The 14,784-nt window shown below is 19.7% G+C and overlaps 1 protein-coding gene across 2 annotated transcripts in view; it reads left to right on the plus strand.

Moving 5' to 3' along the window:
* Window positions 1-14,354, plus strand: part of Cypl (peptidyl-prolyl cis-trans isomerase-like 1 Cypl) — a 53,426-nt gene extending 39,072 nt beyond the window's left edge. For both annotated transcript variants that reach the window (XM_086914611.1, XM_086914613.1), the window contains exon 7: window positions 14,244-14,354. The gene's annotated coding sequence lies outside the window, so the exon portion shown is untranslated. The remainder of the gene's footprint in view (window positions 1-14,243) is intronic.
* The last annotated feature ends 430 nt before the right edge of the window (window positions 14,355-14,784 follow it).

Below are 14,784 nucleotides of genomic sequence, written 5' to 3' on the forward strand. Positions count from 1 at the left end.
TATAGTTATCTAAATGGTAATTTTGTCGTTTTTGGATTAATCATAAGTGCAATCAGTACTCGATGATAATATTTTATTTACTAAATATTTATAATATTTTTTATAAATATTAATTAGTTAAAAGTGTACTGAATAATACCAATATTATAACATATCTCTTAAATATATCTTAACATATTTTAACATATATAAGTTATGTTTTAAACAAGTTAGACAATTGTTAATCATAAATTATAATAATGTGATCACTCGTAAAAATATTAAATAATACTGTGTTCATATTAATTATATACATATAATAATACTATATATAATAGAATAATATTATATATATATATACATTTAAAATAATTTAATTGTAAAAATATAATCTTGTCTAATACATTATTGCTATTTTTAAGAATTTATTGTATAGTAGATTCTTGTTCTGATTAGTGCTGCAAATAACTGAATTTTTTTCAATTATGCTATCTAATGTTCATTAGAACATTCCAAAATCTAAATTGCATCTTTTAGTAAAGCTGCCTCTGACTATTAAGAAAATCTGAAAGAGAATATCTCTATTGTTGGAAAGAAAATCTATCAAATTCAAATGTATATGTTAAAATCTATCTAAAATAGATTTCTAAAATAACTATGATTTTACTGGATTTGATAATTTTATATTTGATGATTCTGAATTAAAGTTAAATGGGAATTCTGATTCCATTACACTATATCTTTATTTATCTCTGATCAGACGAACTTGGTCTCTGATGTTTAGATGTACCTACTTATTATAGATTATATTAAAGATCATTTTTTGTATTATTATTAAAACTTTTTCGTTTTTTCATATTCTTTAATTATTTCGATTTAATTTTTTCCAATGTAAGGTTTTTTGACAATTAATTACTCTAGAAAGATTTTTTGTTCTTTTTGAAACGCTCAAATATTTGACTGGAGTGCTTTTAATACTCATTTTCGAAATGGAATTAATTGGCAAAGGCAATCAAAATATTATTAATATTTAAACTCGAAATATTATATTTATAACTTATTAAGAATTATTGTTCCTTAAGTCAAAATTCATTCGAGTAATTTTTATAAATTTTTTTCAGTAATTATTAGTATTTATTATTGCAGTTCATGGTTTATAGTTATCATCGATTTATTCGTCATGTTAATATTATTATACGTCAATCGGTTATTTATTCCATAAATCTACAAAAAATCGTAATTTTTTAAAAATCTATCTATGATCGTATATTGGATCTTTGCCATGGTAAATTTTCACATCAAAAAGTGCTGTAATTCCATGTTCAACATTGTCATAATATATATACATCGATTTATTGCCATGTTGTTTTCATTATACATTCTGTAAGGGAATTTGTAAGAGCGAATCGTTTTATTAAATTCTTATCTTCTTTTTAATGATAACAGAGATGTTTTCAATTTCTATTAGATAGATTATTACATGTTTGTATCTTTGATAATTAGCCGATTGACTTATTTCGAGATATTATTTGGAGATATATTTTTAATTTCCTTAATAATTGGTGGCTGTTACTGATCAATGATAGATTTTATCTATAATATTTTATTTTTTCTTCAAACTTATAATGATAAGAAGGATTATGGATTTCTTCTATCTTGATCCGGAGCATTATTTTGATAATAGTTTATTTTTAATGAGGATCAAGATTACCATTTTGATTCTTCTTTCTGATCCAACTTAATAATGTTTTTATTATGAGATTATTTTATCTTCTAACGAGTCTTATTATTAATTTTTTATTTAATATATTAATGATTACTAATTATATAAAAATAATTCTATATTGATAAATTTATTGCCAATCGATACGCTTTAGCATTTAATTAAGAAATGTTGAAGGAATTTATTTTTCAATTTGAACATTTTGTGAATCAACGATCACAAAAAATGTTTCTAATGTATTGTTGTTTCAAGAACAAAAATAGCAATACAACGTTAAATTCTATGCCGGTTAAATAAATTTCTCAGATGCTGCAGTATATACAATTTTTTTCTGAAACAAAAATCGTAATCTTGGTCGTTGCGAATGCGTTTATTATACACGTTTTTATTGTACATTGATTTTATTTTAATATTTTCATGAATTTGTCTTTCTCTAACAAGAATATACGATATAATCCAAGTATGCTATTAACTATAATCTATATCGTACTATAAAATATATCGTTGATTTTGACCACATGAAATTCTATTTTTGAGTGAAATGATATTTCAATATTAGGTATTTCATTCAAAATGGAGAAATTGTTTGTGTGAATATTGTGTCCGTCATTGGACTCAGAGTATCTTATGCTTCGATAAGTCATTTTATTGATTCCTAAAGACAATGAATTAAATCGATATGAATGAATTTAATAAAACTGTTTTATTCAATGTTTAATTCATTGCATTGTATTTTTGAATATAATTTTATCAAATACATTATATACCTATATTTATAGTAACTAAAGCTATGAAGCATTAATTTATATATTGATTTTATATATATAAATATTAAAATTATTACAAAGATCACTGATCAAATGCCATTAATTTGCTGTTAATTCAATATGAAATGCATAATAGATATGAATGGTCAAATAGAAAAAAAGTTTCTTTTGGAAAAAATGGAAAAATATTGATTACATTTGTCACAAAAAAAAATATCATTATTATTGTTCTTCTATTATTATTAAAAATGTATTTTTTGGCAGACCGGCTGAGCGGATATAGAAATTGCTATATTTAAAATACTAATGTTGCGATTGTCTTATATAATCGCGAACTAATTATACATATTTTATATTCATGGAAAAAGTAAAAACCAATAAAAATAAATGATTTTCATGAAATTTATATAATTATATTATATAATTACACAAATAATATTATTAAAAAGAAATTTATTTTATATAATTCACAAATATTCCCCAAATATTTAAAGAAATTAAATTATAAATAATACAAACTGATATAATTAAATAAATAAATAAAATTGTAATCGCAGCATTGTTCTTCTATTATTATTGAAAACGTATTTTTTGGCAAACCGGCTGAGCGGATATAAGAATTGCTATATTTAAAATACTAATGTTGCGATTGTCTTTCGCATATAATCGCGAACTAATTATCATATTCATAGAAAAAGTAAAAACCAATAAAAATAAATGATTTTCACGAAATTTATATAATTATATTATATAATTACACATATAATATTATTAAAAAGAAATTTATTTTATATAATTCACAAATATTCCCCAAATATTTAAAGAAATTAAATTATAAATAATACAAACTGATATAATTAAATAAATAAATAAAATTGTAATCGCAGCATTGTTCTTCTATTATTATTGAAAACGTATTTTTTGGCAGGCCGGCTGAGCGGATATAAGAATTGCTATATTTAAAATATTAATGTTGCGATTGTCTTATATAATCGCGAACTAATTATACATATTCATGGAAAAAGTAAAAACCAATAAAAATAAATGATTTTCATGAAATTTATATAATTATATTATATAATTACACATATAATATTATTAAAAAGAAATTTATTTTATATAATTCACCAATATTCTCCAAATATTTAAAGAAATTAAATTATAAATAATACAAACTGACATAATTAAATAAATAAATAAAATTGTAATCGAAGCATTGTTCTTCTATTATTATTGAAAATGTATTTTTTGACAAACCGGCTGAGCGGATATAAGAATTGCTATATTTAAAATACTAATGTTGCGATTTGTCTTATATAATCGCGAACTAATTATATTTTATATTCATAGAAAGAGTAAAAATCAATAAAATTAAATGATTGTCACGAAATTTATATAATTATATTATATAATTACACATATAATATTATTAAAAAGAAATTTATTTTATATAATTCACCAATATTCTCCAAATATTTAAAGAAATTAAATTATAAATAATACAAACTGACATAATTAAATAAATAAATAAAATTGTAATCGAAGCATTGTTCTTCTATTACTATTGAAAATGTATTTTTTGGCAAACCGGCTGAGCGGATATAAGAATTGCTATATTTAAAATACTAATGTTGCGATTTGTCTTATATAATCGCGAACTAATTATATATATTTTATATTCATAGAAAGAGTAAAAACCAATAAAAATAAATGATTTTCACGAAATTTATATAATTATATTATATAATTACACATTTAATATTATTAAAAAGAAATTTATTTTATATAATTCACCAATATTCTCCAAATATTTAAAGAAATTAAATTATAAATAATACAAACTGATATAATTAAATAAATAAATAAAATTGTAATCGCAGCATTGTTCTTCTATTATTATTGAAAACGTATTTTTTGGCAGACCGGCTGAGCGGATATAAGAATTACTATATTTAAAATACTAATGTTGCGATTGTCTTATATAATCGCGAACTAATTATACATATTTTATATTCATGGAAAAAGTAAAAACCAATAAAAATAAATGCTTTTCACGAAATTTATATAATTATATTATATAGTTACACATATAATATTATTAAAAAGAAATTTATTTTATATAATTCACCAATATTCTCCAAATATTTAAAGAAATTAAATTATAAATAATACAAACTGATATAATTAAATAAATAAATAAAATTGTAATCGAAGCATTGTTCTTCTATTATTATTGAAAATGTATTTTTTGGCAAACCGGCTGAGCGGATATAAGAATTGCTATATTTAAAATACTAATGTTGCGATTTGTCTTATATAATCGCGAACTAATTATATTTTATATTCATAGAAAGAGTAAAAACCAATAAAAATAAATGATTTTCACGAAATTTATATAATTATATTATATAATTACACATATAATATTATTAAAAAGAAATTTATTTTATATAATTCACCAATATTCTCCAAATATTTAAAGAAATTAAATTATAAATAATACAAACTGATATAATTAAATAAATAAATAAAATTGTAATCGAAGCATTGTTCTTCTATTATTATTGAAAATGTATTTTTTGGCAAACCGGCTGAGCGGATATAAGAATTGCTATATTTAAAATACTAATGTTGCGATTTGTCTTATATAATCGCGAACTAATTATATTTTATATTCATAGAAAGAGTAAAAATCAATAAAAATAAATGATTGTCACGAAATTTATATTTTATAATTATATTATATAATTACACATATAATATTATTAAAAAGAAATTTATTTTATATAATTCACCAATATTCTCCAAATATTTAAAGAAATTAAATTATAAATAATACAAACTGACATAATTAAATAAATAAATAAAATTGTAATCGAAGCATTGTTCTTCTATTACTATTGAAAATGTATTTTTTGCAAACCGGCTGAGCGGATATAAGAATTGCTATATTTAAAATACTAATGTTGCGATTTGTCTTATATAATCGCGAACTAATTATATATATTTTATATTCATAGAAAGAGTAAAAACCAATAAAAATAAATGATTTTCACGAAATTTATATAATTATATTATATAATTACACATATAATATTATTAAAAAGAAATTTATTTTATATAATTCACCAATATTCTCCAAATATTTAAAGAAATTAAATTATAAATAATACAAACTGACATAATTAAATAAATAAATACAATTGTAATCGAAGCATTGTTCTTCTATTACTATTGAAAATGTATTTTTTGGCAAACCGGCTGAGCGGATATAAGAATTGCTATATTTAAAATACTAATGTTGCGATTTGTCTTATATAATCGCGAACTAATTATATATATTTTATATTCATAGAAAGAGTAAAAACCAATAAAAATAAATGATTTTCACGAAATTTATATAATTATATTATATAATTACACATATAATATTATTAAAAAGAAATTTATTTTATATAATTCACCAATATTCCTCAAATATTTAAAGAAATTAAATTATAAATAATACAAACTGATATAATTAAATAAATAAATAAAATTGTAGTCGAAGCATTGTTCTTCTATTATTATTGAAAATGTATTTTTTGGCAAACCGGCTGAGCGGATATAAGAATTGCTATATTTAAAATACTAATGTTGCGATTTGTCTTATATAATCGCGAACTAATTATATTTTATATTCATAGAAAGAGTAAAAATCAATAAAAATAAATGATTGTCACGAAATTTATATTTTATAATTATATTATATAATTACACATATAATATTATTAAAAAGAAATTTATTTTATATAATTCACCAATATTCTCCAAATATTTAAAGAAATTAAATTATAAATAATACAAACTGACATAATTAAATAAATAAATAAAATTGTAATCGAAGCATTGTTCTTCTATTACTATTGAAAATGTATTTTTTGGCAAACCGGCTGAGCGGATATAAGAATTGCTATATTTAAAATACTAATGTTGCGATTTGTCTTATATAATCGCGAACTAATTATATATATTTTATATTCATAGAAAGAGTAAAAACCAATAAAAATAAATGATTTTCACGAAATTTATATAATTATATTATATAATTACACATATAATATTATTAAAAAGAAATTTATATTATATAATTCACCAATATTCTCCAAATATTTAAAGAAATTAAATTATAAAAATACAAACTGACATAATTAAATAAATAAATAAAATTGTAATCGAAGCATTGTTCTTCTATTACTATTGAAAATGTATTTTTTGGCAAACCGGCTGAGCGGATATAAGAATTGCTATATTTAAAATACTAATGTTGCGATTTGTCTTATATAATCGCGAACTAATTATATATATTTTATATTCATAGAAAGAGTAAAAACCAATAAAAATAAATGATTTTCACGAAATTTATATAATTATATTATATAATTACACATTTAATATTATTAAAAAGAAATTTATTTTATATAATTCACCAATATTCTCCAAATATTTAAAGAAATTAAATTATAAATAATACAAACTGATATAATTAAATAAATAAATAAAATTGTAATCGCAGCATTTTTCTTCTATTATTATTGAAAACGTATTTTTTGGCAGACCGGCTGAGCGGATATAAGAATTACTATATTTAAAATACTAATGTTGCGATTGTCTTATATAATCGCGAACTAATTATACATACTTTATATTCATGGAAAAAGTAAAAACTAAAAAAATAAATGATTTTCACGAAATTTATATAATTATATTATATAATTACACATATAATATTATTAAAAAGAAATTTATTTTATATAATTCACCAATATTCTCCAAATATTTAAAGAAATTAAATTATAAATAATACAAACTGACATAATTAAATAAATAAATAAAATTGTAATCGAAGCATTGTTCTTCTATTACTATTGAAAATGTATTTTTTGGCAAACCGGCTGAGCGGATATAAGAATTGCTATATTTAAAATACTAATGTTGCGATTGTCTTATATAATCGCGAACTAATTATACATATTTTATATTCATAGAAAGAGTAAAAACCAATAAAAATAAATGATTTTCACGAAATTTATATAATTATATTATATAATTACACATTTAATATTATTAAAAAGAAATTTATATTATATAATTCACCAATATTCTCCAAATATTTAAAGAAATTAAATTATAAATAATACAAACTTACATAATTAAATAAATAAATAAAATTGTAATCGAAGCATTGTTCTTCTATTACTATTGAAAATGTATTTTTTGGCAAACCGGCTGAGCGGATATAAGAATTGCTATATTTAAAATACTAATGTTGCGATTTGTCTTATATAATCGCGAACTAATTATATATATTTTATATTCATAGAAAGAGTAAAAACCAATAAAAATAAATGATTTTCACGAAATTTATATAATTATATTATATAATTACACATTTAATATTATTAAAAAGAAATTTATTTTATATAATTCACCAATATTCTCCACATATTTAAAGAAATTAAATTATAAATAATACAAACTGATATAATTAAATAAATAAATAAAATTGTAATCGAAGCATTGTTCTTCTATTATTATTGAAAACGTATTTTTTGGCAGACCGGCTGAGCGGATATAAGAATTGCTATATTTAAAATACTAATGTTGCGATTGTCTTATATAATCGCGAACTAATTATACATACTTTATATTCATGGAAAAAGTAAAAATTAAAAAAATAAATGATTTTCACGAAATTTATATAATTATATTATATAATTACACATATAATATTATTAAAAAGAAATTTATTTTATATAATTCACCAATATTTTCCAAATATTTAAAGAAATTAAATTATAAATTATACAAACTGATATAATTAAATAAATAAATAAAATTGTAATCGAAGCATTGTTCTTCTATTATTATTGAAAATGTATTTTTTGGCAAACCGGCTGAGCGGATATAAGAATTACTATATTTAAAATACTAATGTTGCGATTGTCTTATATAATCGCGAACTAATTATACATATTTTATATTCATGGAAAGAGTAAAAACCAATAAAAATAAATGATTTTATATTATTATAAATAGTAATGTATATATATCAAATCTGTAATAATTTATTCTATAATTGTAATACTATATATATACTATATAATGCTATATAAATACTATAAATACTGGAATATTATAAAATAATAATGTGAAATTGAAAAAGAACGTGGTTTCTTTTTCAGAATTTGTTAGTATATTTCGTTCTAAATGAAATCTTGTCATTATTGCAAAATAGTGCAAAATAGTTTTTATAGAATCTTATTCATAACCTAAAATACTCAATCTTATAAAATAATAAATAATATTTTAATTGAAAAAAATGTTTGAATAAAATCCAACAATTAACATGAAAAAATTTGAAAAATGATAAATTAAAATTGAAAATTATATTTTAATATAATTTTCATTATTAAAGAAATTATAATTAAAGAAATCTCCGTCTATGACGAAGAATTATATGAAAATTTGCTAGATTATCGATGAAAATAATGTGATTTTAATTTTGAAATAGCAAAAAAGTTGCAAAACATCTGGACAAGCTAAAATATGCACATATTAAAATGAAATAAAAGTCGTGATATAATTTATTTTAGAAATATTTCAATCAACAAAATCTCTGAATTACTAATCTAATTTACTACTAATTAATTCGCTTGTAACCTCTATGATTTTGTACAGAATTCCAATTAGCGCAATAAAAAGAAATTGTGCCTAATATAATGTCACTGTTTAGAAATATATAAATTTATATGAAGCAATTCACACGAGTCGTAATTTCTTGAGATAAACTTTTAATCGCAAACAATAACAAATCTCTGCGGTAATAATTCACTATTGTAACATGGAGTAACATAGATTTAAATGAAGCAATTTCTATAGAAAGATAAAAAATTACGATGTCACGTTATACGAGACACAATTTTTAGCAACTGCTCATTCATCCACATGGATATACATGTGAGTGCTACGTCACAAACAAAATGTTTGATAGTCAGAAACATTTTCGTTATTGTTTTTAATCGAGCAATTCATGTTTTGGTTTGGAACATGAATATCAATAAAAATTGATATTAATATATCAAAATATTTATTAACGAAATCAAAAAATTTCAAAAAATTTGAAACATTAAAGTTAAAAAGATAAGAACAAAAAAGAATCTTCGTGAACTCAAATATATTATTTAATAATTAAATATATATTTAATTAAATTTTGATAAAATTGGCCGAAAAAGAAACAAAATTTTTAGTAATAAAAATTATGTTAATTTTTTTATTAGTCCATTAATTTTCCATGTATTATATAATGTAAATATATATATATATATATATATATATATATATAAAATAATATAATTAAATTCTAATATGAAACAAAATATAATATTGAATTTAAATAAAGTTTTTTTACCACAATGTTTTCACAAGATTACTCATAAAATATTTTATATAAAATGTTGTTTTATTTAATTTAAATACAGATTTTCATATTTTCAGCGTCATTTGCAATCTCAGCATTTATTATACTAAATATTATTATTATATACTCAGTATATACTTATTATTATATTATTATATACTCAGTATTTATTATAATTGTTGAACATGTGTGATATATTTTAAAAGTGATTTTTAAATGCAGTGAATTTCAATAAGAAAAAAATGTTACATTATCGCCATTTGTATTGAATATTACAAATTAGGCAAAAATATCATTATATGTATGAATAAAATGTAATAAATGATAATATTATCTTATGATTTGGGGATTGTATGAGACTTCATTGAGATTATAGATTAATATGAAATTAAATTATTGAAAGACATTTTAAAAATATATCTTTTATTATAATAAAAAATGAATAAATGAAAATATATGCAATATTTATCAAATATATTAAAAAAAATAATAATAAAGAAATTAAATAATACTTGAATAATATAAAAATATTTATTTAAAAAATATATACATGATATACATATTGGAGAAATAAACAAAAATATGTTAGAATTGATTATTTAATTCTAACATATTTTTGTCTATTTCATAAATTTTTACTCTTAAATGAATAGCAAATTTTAAAAATTTAAAAATATATTAGAATTAATTATATAATTTTAACATATTTTTCTTTATTTTATATTATATATTTTTATTTATGTATAACAATTTTTATTTGTGTTTTAAAATTTTAATTGCATTTATCATTTTCGTTTTTAAACTATTTTTATGTTTTGTTTTTATTTTGATTTATAATTGATTACAATTGAAAATTATACAACACATTATAATTGAAAAATATCTTTCTGTATTTGTATTAAAATGTAATAATGTTAAATATAAAATTATTAGATTAACAATATTTTTAAAAATCAATTTTTCTTTAAGACGTACTAATTCCATACAAAAATTTTTTTATATTTAATTCTAATAATTCTTGTTTTTCATTTTCAAAAAAATAAAATGGCAATATCTATTATTCATTTAAAAATACTAAAAATTTATGAAATTTTGTTTTATATTTATTTAATAATAAAGTATTTCACTAAATCTATTATATTTATGTATTTAATTGTTTTTAAAGCAACTTTTATTGTTAAAAACTATAATGAATATAAAAATTTTTAATTTTTTTTATTATTTTTAAAATTTCGATATTGATAATTATAAATTCTATAGTTAAAATAAATGTATAGCTAAATAAATTTTCTTTTTTTTATTATTAACATCACAATTTTATATAGATCATGTTTATATAGATCTGTTATACAAATTATATTGCAATTCATTATTATAATTTTCACACATTCTGACTATTCTAACAATCGTATCATGAATATGCCAAAACATTTTATTTTATTTCTTAAATAAAACAACATCTTTTTTTATTATTTTCTAAAATTGCTTATTTTTGAACTTTGTAAAAAATATGTACAAATTGACTAACTCAATAATAATTCAATGTCAAATTATTGCTTGCATGATAAGTAAATACATAATGAAGAACAAATGCATGGGCAGATAGAAATTTTCTCATTAGCTTGCACTAAACGAGAAATCAATGAATTTTATCTTCCCAATATCATGTATACATTATTCATATATATTCCATTTATATTTTTCCATCCATATTTTAATAATAAATTGCATTTTGCATTATAATATAGGCTATATACACTTTTGTAAATTTTCTACAGTGCCATTTTGAATCCTCATCAGATTAGATAAAATAAATATGTTTATATTTCATCTTTTTAAACTTTGCGAAAAATACATATAAATTGATTAACTCAATAGTCATATCAAAATACATAATACTTTAATATCTAATACATCAGTATTTGATACTATTAATAATGAAAAAAATTTGTTTTATATTATTTTTATTTTTTTTAATATAATAGATTTATTGATAATATTTTTTATAATGCCTATTATTTTTATTTTTTTCAATAAAATATTTTTTATTATGTTTGAATCAAACCATGCTATTTTACATATTTCAATAAGAAATTACATATTAAAATAAATGAAAACTTCTATTACGTTCAATAATTTTAGGCAAATTCTTATCTTTATCTCTTTTATGCTTTTCATTAATAAAAAGTTGAAAATTGCATTTCATCTTCTTTTTTTTGAATTTCTTTCGAATTAATCATATTAGTTGTATTCCATTTATATATAAGTTTAAAACTCAATTTATATATATTATATATAATAATATATTTATTATAAATTTTAAATTATTTTTTAAATTAAATTAATATAAAAATATTAAATATTATCTTTTGATAAATTCATATTACTTTATTTTTTTAAAAATTATAAATTACTAAAAACAACAAAAATTTAAAAAGAATTTAATTACAAAGAATTAATTACAAGAATTTACATTAATTACAAGAAATACAAAATTACAAAATTTAAATTGCATATTTTAAAAACTCTAATAAAAATAGTAGATCTAAACTTCCGCCAAAACGAAGTGTTGCATCATTACGTATTGTCTCCTCTAATCCATCAATCGTAATGAAAATGCATTCTCTTCTTGTAAAAATTTGAAGTAGAAAAATTAATTTTTTAATCATAGAGTGCTTCTATACCATTTACATTTATATCATAGATTTTTGTTTTGTAAACATAATATGTATGTATATAATGTATAATATATTATAATAATAGTTATATAACTTATAAGTAATAAGTAATATTTATAGATTATGTTTAATTATATATTTATTTACTTTTCTAGATTCTATGATATTAGATTATAAATATAAATTTATTTATGTAATTATTTAATTTAAACTCAATTAAATATTTTCATCTTTATTTATTTCTTTTGTCTTTATAGAATAAATAATAATTTTGTCTTAAAGTTTTGAAACGCGCACAAAGAGCAATTCATAACAAGAAAGAAAGATCTCTTTTCAATGCGTATCAAATGAGCTTTGTACTGTTGTTGACTTTGTTGAAAACATTTGAAGTTGCATCGGATAATTTCGTTATTTTTGTAAATGATCTTAGTTTAGTGATTTTATAAAATATAAATTACTCCTCTGACGAGTTTTGTTTACTTTCTATGAGTTCATCCATGAGACATCAAATCCAAGTAATCACCGGAAGCAATGATTGCATAATATTATGATCAGATTCTTGATGCATCGACATGAAAAAAAAAATAGAGAGCTAAGAAAGAATTCAAACTTTAACTACGAAATAAATTAAATAAATAACTTGTTCTTCGTTCGAAACAAAATCTTTAAACATTAAAGATTTTTTGGTCTTTATGAAGATCGATCATTGTTAAAGAGAAAATTATTTACCTTATATATTTAGATATTTCTCGAAATATCTAAGTTTTAAAATATTTAGAAATGAAATATGCCAATCGTGCAGCGTTTTAATTACAACAATCTAGATTCTGCAATAATTTTAAAATATTTAAATATATTTTCTGATACCAATTTTTTCAATATCTTTATTGTATTTATTTAATCTTATAATAATCTTTATTATATTTTTTCAATATATTTACTTATATAATAGATATATTTCATTTAAATTAGATTTCATTGAAAAAATCTTTAGCAGGAAGTGTATAACGCCAGTATATGAAATGGCATGCACAAATACTGTTCTCTACAGATGAGCATCCCGCATCATATTATTAAAAATCAAAAATTAATAGGCTTTTCAATAAATGAATTTATTAATAATAATTTTTTGTAGAATCATTTTTTTTAACAGGAATTCGCTTCTGTTTGCTAGTATTTAATTTCAATCTCTGAAAGCTAAATTAAATTTACTTACTTATGTTAATAATAATTTTTTTTAGAATCATTTCTTTAGCAAGAAGTCGCTTTTGTTTTGCCAATTTCAATCTCCAAAAACTAAATTAAATTTACTTACTTATGTTAATAATAATTTTTTTTAGAATCATTTCTTTAACAAGAAGTCGCATTTGTTTTGCCAATTTCAATCTCCGAAAGCCTAAGCCGAATTTAATTACTTATGTTAATAATAATTTTTTTTAGAATTATTTGTTTAGCAAGAAGTCGCTTCTGTTTTTGCAAAGTAATCAATTTCAATTTCGAACGGTTTAAGGCAAGTTTAATTAGATCATTGATATTTTCTTTGTTTTTTTAAAGAAAAGAATTTTCGATATTAATTGTAATCCATTGTTTTGCCATAAAATGGAAATATTATGAATGAATTTGATTATTTTTTCAGATAAGAGATTCCATAGAAATGGGTTAATGATGCTCTAATGGAATAATCGCATAAATTTATGTTTGAAAGATCTTATCAAGATAATAAATGGTAATATTTTTATTTCTTAAATAATTTTCTAATACTTCTAATATTACAAACAATCTAAATATTAATATTTTGTTTTTCAATTTGTTTAGGATGATATTCTAATAGAATATATTCTTGAAATATAGAATGCAAATCAGACTTTTCTTGTTTAATTTATGCACAAATTTCGTGACTCTTATCGCGGTTTTGATTATAATTCTTCGACTCTTAAAAAAAAATTAATTTATATTAATTGAAATTAATTGATATTAACGAACCGATATCTAATTTCTTTTTCAATGAAACTTCTTTCAATTTTTTTGAGGATTATCAGTATACTAATAGAATAGAATGCTGAAAGATCATTTAAATTTTTTTCAGTTTTGAGACTAGAATAATGTTTGCATTTTTCCACGCTGCTGAAACCTATTTAAAGATTATAATATTCTGGAAAATGATCTTGAAAATCTCT

This window comes from Apis florea, unplaced genomic scaffold (genome assembly GCF_048593485.1).
Source record: "Apis florea isolate Af1SG1 unplaced genomic scaffold, ASM4859348v1 contig_3696_pilon, whole genome shotgun sequence".
Lineage (NCBI taxonomy): Eukaryota > Metazoa > Arthropoda > Insecta > Hymenoptera > Apidae > Apis > Apis florea.